General features: G+C 31.9%; 1 protein-coding gene across 1 annotated transcript in view; it reads right to left on the reverse strand.

The window, feature by feature from the left end:
- The window catches only part of klu (klumpfuss), a 61,064-nt gene extending 52,917 nt beyond the window's left edge, over positions 1-8,147 (reverse strand). Inside the window, exon 1 of the mRNA XM_014434678.2 lies at positions 8,075-8,147. The gene's annotated coding sequence lies outside the window, so the exon portion shown is untranslated. The remainder of the gene's footprint in view (positions 1-8,074) is intronic.
- Positions 8,148-8,841: the final 694 nt, after the last annotated feature.

Below are 8,841 nucleotides of genomic sequence, written 5' to 3' on the forward strand. Positions count from 1 at the left end.
AGGTATTTTAGTATAGGCATAGAACTTCAGTTTGAAATTTAAAATAAAATTCTATTTTATAGTTTGTATGTATGTATATATTTATAATAAAATTCCAATTTCTAACCAAAACAGCGTCCACTAACGACAACGATCACAGTTGGTAATAACATAAATAACAAATTTCGCGGGATCTAATGGGAAAACGCTTATCTCATAATGATCTTTATACATAAATTGAATGTTTTACAAAGGTCCTGAGATATCCTATGACCTGCGAGGAAGTGGAGGTTCCCCCGTTCCCACAGGGGTCGAACCGCCATTCAAATCTATTTCTGAGCCAATGTATGTAAATAAGAATCGGCCTTTGTGGATATTAAACGAATTCAGTTATAGGACACCAGGAAACGACCAGTAGGTTGTATTACTTTGTATTAAAATTATAATAATATTCAAGATATCAATATTCTATTATACTTAGTATCGTATAAGAGAATGTAGATATCTTGAAATAAAAATTATACTATTATATATTGTAATCCAGAAAAACAATTAAGACATAATTTTATTTAAACAATTTATTAATGGGCAACGTATCGACCCAAACTATAGGTCTTCATTAGAACTCTTGTGATTGGTGAAGGTATCCAAGAGCCACAACCGAAAGAGATGATCGACTCATTCACCTACATACTCTTTGAGGAAGGTAACTCACAAGTTCTGAACTCAATAACGTCATTCAATGTGCCAGACATGTCACCATTTCGGCTCCCACTGTGAGGAGAATGTTGTGAGATTGTGGTTTGAGCAGTGGCCGCATTGCTTCTGGACCTCTTCTAACCCGAGAACACAGAATAGTGAGGCCAAGGTACACCTTAATTGGAATGATTAGAGGAGCAATTGTTTTCTGGCGAGATCAGACGTGGAAAAAGATTTTCTCTATGCAAAATTTTTCTTTCGTAGTCCATTGCAAGCTCCTATCACCCAGACATTTGGAAAAAGCTGCACTGAAACAGTGGAGGAATATTCCTTAAGAAAGAATTCATCAGACGCCGGGAAGCAGTAATCAAGGCCAGGAGGAATGGTACTACTAATAAAAGTGTAATTTTAAGAAATCTATTTAAAAATTTCCTTCAATTACGTTATTTTTTTTTTTATGGAGGTAAATTATTATTTTCATGTTTGAATATTGGAGTTCTATTACTGAGTAGATTCTCAACAAGTTTGTATCATATCATTGGTAAAACTGGAGTTCTATTACTGAGTAGATTCTCAACAAGTTTGTATCATATCATTGGTAAAACTAACATCAAATTGGTTGTATATTTTTTAAAACTGGTTTGTATATATTTTAATACAGTTGAAAAAAAAAGAAAGAAGAACTTAAGAGTACTTCACGGCTTTGAATTAACTCGGCTAAAAAACCTTTACCGTTTCTAGGGAACTTAATTTTTTTTTAAAAGTAACTGTGAGACATGAAAAACGATTTACTACTTCCTCGGCCTAAGTTAGTTGGAATAGAATTACAAAAAGACACATATTTGTAAGATTAAGAGGAACTACCCGACCTCAATAAATAAACGTCTAGTTTCCGCGACAATAGAACGTTACTACAACTGACCATCCTTTAAAAGACGATCCTCAAGGGACAAAGCCTAAGATACCGTCCTACTACATCCACCCCATGACATCCTGCACAATGCGGAAACTTTAATGGCTAGAGAAGGGAATCTGCACCGGTCGCAGACCATCTGCCCAGCTGATGCATGTCCTTCAGATAGCATCCAATAAGAAGGAAGAAAAAAAATATCTTTGTATACTGGGAAAGCGTTTAAAATATTTTCCCAGGAAAATTAATTCCAAACTTTTTGGACTAGGTATTTAATAAAACTTTTAGCGATGGTTTGTATTTCAGAGAATAAAAAAGAAAAATAAAGACTGAGATTATGCAGTTTTTCACTCAAAACATGTAAAATATAATGTAAAAAAAATTAATAAACTCATAATTTACGTGTATTTATAAAGATTGAGAAAAATAAAATAAAAAAATTATTTTTCAAATTTAAACTTTTACATAATTAAATTTAAGTTAACTTTTATAATTTATATTTCTTTCAAAATTTATACGCCTCACTAAAGTATCTTTTCTAATATTAGAGATAAAGTTATAGATGCTATCTTATGTCACATTACTTGCTCTTAAAAAAATTGTTTCTATTTTTTTAATATAATTGTTAATAGGGCATCAAGGTACCAACCCGACGATTCCTGAAATACTCATCGAAATGGGATTAACAATAGGAGGAGATTGGCCCATTATACGGATTTGACAGGTAAATTCATACCTGGTTGTCTAAAAGCATATATGGAAAGAAATTTTCAATTTCATAATGTGAAGGCATCAGTTTCGACAGTTAGGAAGTAAAATATAACTTATCCAGAAATTAATAACAAAACTTATAGAATCTTATCACAACTCAGGGCATAGCATGTTTATTTAACATTTTAAATATCCAAATAATATGTTCATTAAACATACCAAGTATATATGACGTATATTTTGAAAAAAGATTAGTTTCAAAAACCATATTTTTGCTTTCAAGAAAATTAGCTAAGCATAAATTAGCATGAAGAAGATTGTTTACCAATAACTAAAAATATGAATATATTTTCTCTTGATGTTTCTGATAAACAAAATCTAGAAAATTTAAAAATTTCTACATAAACAACTGAAATCTAGCAGATAAGGTCGATATAGCATCTCTTCGGCTTCCTTTGACACTGGCGGTCAGCTGTCTGTCTTATTATCAGATGTTAGGAGCAGCTGTGGGTCTCGTGCGGCTCAATGGATGTCTTGAGGAGTCAACAAGACGTTCTGTTTGTACACGTGCCCTCGCAGGGGGCCAATTTGTCCAGGTACCCCCCAGAGGTGCGCTATGGGCGTGGAGGCGTGAGCTCCATTCACAACGGATTATTTATTACCAACTGTCTTCTAGGGCCATCTCTCGTCTTAAAGGTCATCGAGGTCCGAACCATACGTCTAGAAATCCACAGAAGCCAGGAGCAGTCTTAGGTAAAAGTAAAAATTTACTAATCCGAGAGATATAAATGACAAGTAGAATCATGAAATATTCAGGATAAAGAATATTGGAGGTATGTGATTTCTTATTTTATTATATCCTAGAACATGACCTTCGTTACTCATGATCTTTCAGGAAATAAAGATACTCATAAGTGCAGTTAAGAACGTTCAAGGTCGTTTGTAGCTGAGGGAGGCGTCGCTTAGTATTCTCTGAAATCCAGAGGCACTGGTTCGAATCAGGTCGGTTTGGCATTTATTTCGTTGCGGTCCCATGAAATGAAAATCCTTATACCATGGTTAGAATAGGTTGGTTACCTCTATAAAACCCCTTACTAGACTAAATTGCCAGAAACGATCAGGCAGCCTCGTGATAAGAAATTTAAAAAAAAATAAAAAGGGATAAGAACTTTTCTCCATTAAGTGGTCAATGTAACCAGAAAAGAAGTAGGGTGTTGTTCTACTATTATATGCAAAATGTTTTTCTGTTTTGAATCATGACATCATACTTATTCCCAGCAAAAAAACAAAAAAAAAAAATCATTTTCTGTTCAAATTTGGTAGTAAAATGAAGTTTACTTAATACTAATAAATTTTAATTAATAAATAAAACAAGTGAGTTTATTTACCTAATTATTGCAATTGGTAGGTTTTACGTGAATACAAAAAATTCGGCTGCTTTTTGTGGGTTGAATTGAAAAAATAAATGTACAGATGAAGAACAAATAGGGGGCGAAACTCAAGCAGATTTTTTTTAATTCGACTAAGAAAAAGAAATGTATTCGAAAAGTTGATGTTGTCATTGTAATGTGCGTAAAAAAAAAATATATATATAATTTAAACAAAACAAAAAACCGAAACACTGTTTTATAATGAGGAAATGCTCAAGATATAAACTCATCTAATCAAAGTTCGGATAGAATTTGCTGAAATCCATTCCATAGCAATTTCAAAATATAACATATTTACCAACATAAATGGTTATTGGATATTTAATCAAGAAGTATATTGAGCAATTCATGATTTCTCAAGAGATAATATCGATTTTCATTGAGCATATTAAAAACTTTATACAAACTAGTTATCCATAGCGCCTCCTGACTAGATATCCTCATTCAAAGTTATTTGTACTAAACGAATATGAAATAATCATTGTTATGGAACAAACATTCACTAAGAACAAAAAATATTTTATAGTTGGACCAATGAAGAAATTTGTAGCCAAATAATCTAATACACTGGAGTAAGTGATACTGGAAAGAAGTTATGGATAAATACGAGGCGTTTATAAAAAGAAGAAACGAACACCGTGACGTATGTGAGAAAGTAATTTTGGTATAAGCAAGAAAATGAAAACGAAATTTAATGTTCATGTTCATGAAGAATTAATAAAGAAGAAAGGAACATAATAAGAAATATAGAACACCATTATAGTATGGCACAATAATGCCAATTATAGTATACCAAAAACAAAAAAATTGGAGCTCCAGAAATGTCGATAACACAATAAAATGAATGATTCGGATTCTCTTGAGGATAGAGCAATATATAATTTTAGTTATGAAATTATTCGTGGAAGTCTTAAAACGGAACAATAAGTATGGTGGGTGGTAGATGCACCGTTACATCCAAGAGCAGGTTGGGGGAGTCGGAAGAGCAAGGGCAAGTTTGTTTTTTCTAGGACGACCGAAGAGAGTCAAGAGGAGCACTGACTACGAAAGAAAAAAAAGCAACGAAATAACGAATATCGCCATCCTATCCTCCGCCTACTCGTTCGGTGGGTATTCTGGTTTTTTCTACCTCTGTACTGGGGTGGGGATTTTGCGGTGGGTGTGAGAAAGGGGGAGACACTACCGGGTGCAACGCCGCTGCAACCGCCCCCACCGGCGGTTGGAATAAATTTGCATACTCCCGGGGGTGGTGCAACGTAGGGTTCGCTTGTATTTCCGCGGTAACAGGTGATTTTGCGGAATAGCCCCTCGAGGTGACAAAGAGAAAACCGGGTGGTCTGGTTTTGAGACTCGTTCTAATGCAGTTTTCATTGTGTTCCTGTCAATCATTCTGCAATGTAGTAGGAGTCTCAAACGAATGATGTACTCGTTTTGTAATATCAAAACATTTCGAACGAATGTCATAATAGCTAACGACATCGGTAAGGTCTAAGAACAAAACTAGTAAAAAAAAAAAAAAATAATTGAGCTGAATGAAAACAAAAAAAATGAAGTACTACTATATCGCACTATAGTAAGGTATTGCTAATCACTATCTAATCTACATACATCTAGTCCTGTGACGACCGTCCAAATTCACAATCAGCTTTGACGCAATACTCCCACCTACGTTTCGATCTATCGCTTGGTCGTTTTTCGGATCTAAGTTTATTGACTTTTTAGGGATCCGTTTGTTAATATCTTGCTAACAACCTCAAAGGCCGATCTAATAATAATCTAAAGGATTTTTTTTTTATTCCTTTCAGTGGAATTCTTAATGGAACATAATATCCAAAAATATTCTATTAATAATTCCTTAATGTCCTTGTACTAATATTTTCTTTTCTCTACATTTCTACTTCGAGTAGTGTACCAACATTACGGTATTTCGAGTAAAAAGTTCGGAAAATGCCAGTCACATATATATCTTTTCAATTTTGATTGAAGACCTCAACTACTCTAAATGAGATATATCATACAGCTCCTTATGAACCTTGTACTGTCATCATTGATGCCCATTGGGGCATATCAACCAAAGTCGTAAAATTAATCAGTAAGTCGGCAAGTCCTTGAATTTTAATATAGACACAGAAATAAAGAGAAGGCATATGCTTGACGAAGATTGGATTAATTAAATAAAATTCTGTTATTCATGTTCAAGTGAGCGTCTGTTACTAGAATTAGAATTTTGGATAAGAACGATTGTAGTTTTTTGAAAGGGTGTCATGTTTTGCAGCACAATAAATTTTGTTTTCTGTTTCATTTTCATTTTTGACTGGAAAACAAATGAGGATGATATCTGTCTTAGGTTTAAAGCTTTCATTTCATTTTTAGCCGTAAGTAATTTTTCAGCAGAGGTGTAAGTATAACACAATGTACTGTGTCCGTCTATAATATATGGATGTAGCAGAAATTGACAAGAATTTCGTCAAAATAAGAATATAATAAATACGATTTTTTAAATTTCAAATTAGTAATAAGCGAATTACTAATAACTATTCACCAATTACTAAAAGTTGAATAAGTTACTAATTACTAAGTATATTATACATTCCTATTTTTTTTAATAGCAATGTTCCGGTAGAATTCATTTTGGATCAACAACGAATTAGAATAATATAAAACAAAACAAGAATTTAATACTTTGACGAAAAATAAACTTGTCTTCAAAAATATAAAAGAAGAAAAAATTAAGATAGTTATAAAAATTAAGCTTCACAAAATACTTACCGATTTCAGCTTACAGACAATAAGTTAAAGAAAATACTATAAATATTATATTTTATAAGAAGAGATAGTTAATTGAAAAGAAGAAAATTATATTATATTCCAAAACACGTAATTGGAAATACTCTTCTAGTACTGAAGATAGCAAGGCCAAAATGTAGGCATTCAAAATAAAATAAAAAAACTTGTTTTACTTGTAAAATTTGTTACTTGAACTATACTACTAGAATTGTAACTTGTTTTGTTCATCAGAAATAATTCATCTCACAGACAGATTATTATTAGCATTATTTGTTACACTGTTAAGAAACTAATAAATCCAAAAAAAAAAAAACAACGATGAAGAATCAATAATTTTAGACAAAATATGAGTCTTATTCAATAAATCTAAGCTATACACCATTAAAAAAATATAAACTGATCATTTTCAAGTCGTAAATATTAACATAAAAATTAAAATAATTTACAGAGGAAACTAAAAAACTCCATTACCTGTATTTACTAAATTAAAAATATAGGCATTTTTTAATTAGGAAAATATTACTCTACTTCATTAATATTCAATAATAAAATAATTAATGATTTGGTATATTATTATAAAATGTTTTGTCAGAATTAATATGTGCAAGCTGTTCAAAATCACTTTTCAATTTCATTACATAAAATTACAATTTTTGAATTTGATTAATAATATTCGGAAGGATATTATAAGGTGTTTAAACACGTCAGAAATCACTGGATAAGAAGACTGTTTTGAAAAAAAAATCCTAGATACACAACGTTAAAATAATAATAATCGCTTTATTGTACATGACCAAAGCATAAAAAACAAGTTATAAGAAATTTTATATTGATATATAGTATACGTTCAGTAAAAAGAGAGAATAAAAAAAACATTGGATATTTCCGAATTACATACTGGAATAGGCATGACTAATAATTAATTAAACACAATGAGAAATGAACCAGATTCTCAAAAATATAAACATATCGTTGGTCCTTCATCCAAAAATAATTTAACGAGTCTAGGTAAAGTATAAAACATATTCTACCGAAAATTGTTAAGAGTCACTATTTTTATTCAATAACAACGAATATGATACCACAACTATTTATACTCATGATATAAAGTCTTTTTTTTTTAATTATTCCATTCCGTTTTATGATGTAATATAAAAAGATTTATAAAATATAAAAAATCCAAGTGGAGTTTGAAATAAAATTATAATCTAAATAATGTTTGGTTTAAATTAAATATAATTGATTTGCTTTCATAGTGGAAAATCAAACAATTAAGTTTAGATTTTATTTAGAATTGAACGTATTCCAAAGATAGCAATGTAGACTTAGACTTTTTCTATTGGAACCCAAGACTATGGTACGGTTCAAGGAAATTTAATATAGCTTTTTGACAGATGTACCACTATTAAACAAAGCAAATCAACGATATATTTAGGTAAATAGTAACATATAGTTCACTACTATATACATAAAATAATGTAAATATTTTTGAAATATATGCCTCATTAAATAATATAGGATAGAGAAAAAAAAATACAAAAGGAAAGGATCTACTTACCTTCCAACAGGGTTCGCTGGCACAGCTACTACAACAGGTAGTTTCAAAATCTCACAGATGATTTGACACCCAACACAGCCGAAACTAAATAAAATATAAACGATATCAACACGTTCAAAAACTAATAACAGCTTAGGTGAGCTCGGAGAACCTCAACGCACGGAGAACAGAAATCGTAATGCACCTCAAGGGTGACAGAAGGTATCTGGAAGGTAGTTAACCTGATGTCTCCGGGTGGTTACTGGAGGTGGCTAAGGGTGGGGACTAGAAGGTTGTTTTGGGGGTGGTGGGGGAGCCTATACTTCCTGATACTGGAGCAAGTAAACCTTTGTACACCAAGGGGCGGGAGTATCGGGGCCAACCCTCTTGGAGGGGAGGGGGTTGAGGGTTGTATTTCACCTCGAGGGGATGTCGGAGAGAAAAAAAAAAAAGGAAAACGATGAGAAGACTCAATTAATTTGGGGTGAATTGTCAAGTAGCTTCCGGGGGAGATAGAGTTGAAGAAGTTCTCTATACATACATGGTCATCAATGTGTAATGGTGCTCTGACTTACAAAGTAATTTTTATTTTCTTGAACGTTCATTTAAATAATGCAGACGGTAGTGCTCAAGAGAAAAAAGTATTGAGGTTGTAGTTATTCAGTTTTACATATTAAATAAAAATAGGAACATTAATGAATAAAATAATACCAAAATCAAATACTAAATAGAAAAAAAAAATAGAAGAAACGACTAATATAATTACTTCCATTCATCAGGGAATATAT

Source organism: Halyomorpha halys, unplaced genomic scaffold (genome assembly GCF_000696795.3).
Source record: "Halyomorpha halys isolate HHAL.00 unplaced genomic scaffold, Hhal_1.1 Scaffold1410.1, whole genome shotgun sequence".
Lineage (NCBI taxonomy): Eukaryota > Metazoa > Arthropoda > Insecta > Hemiptera > Pentatomidae > Halyomorpha > Halyomorpha halys.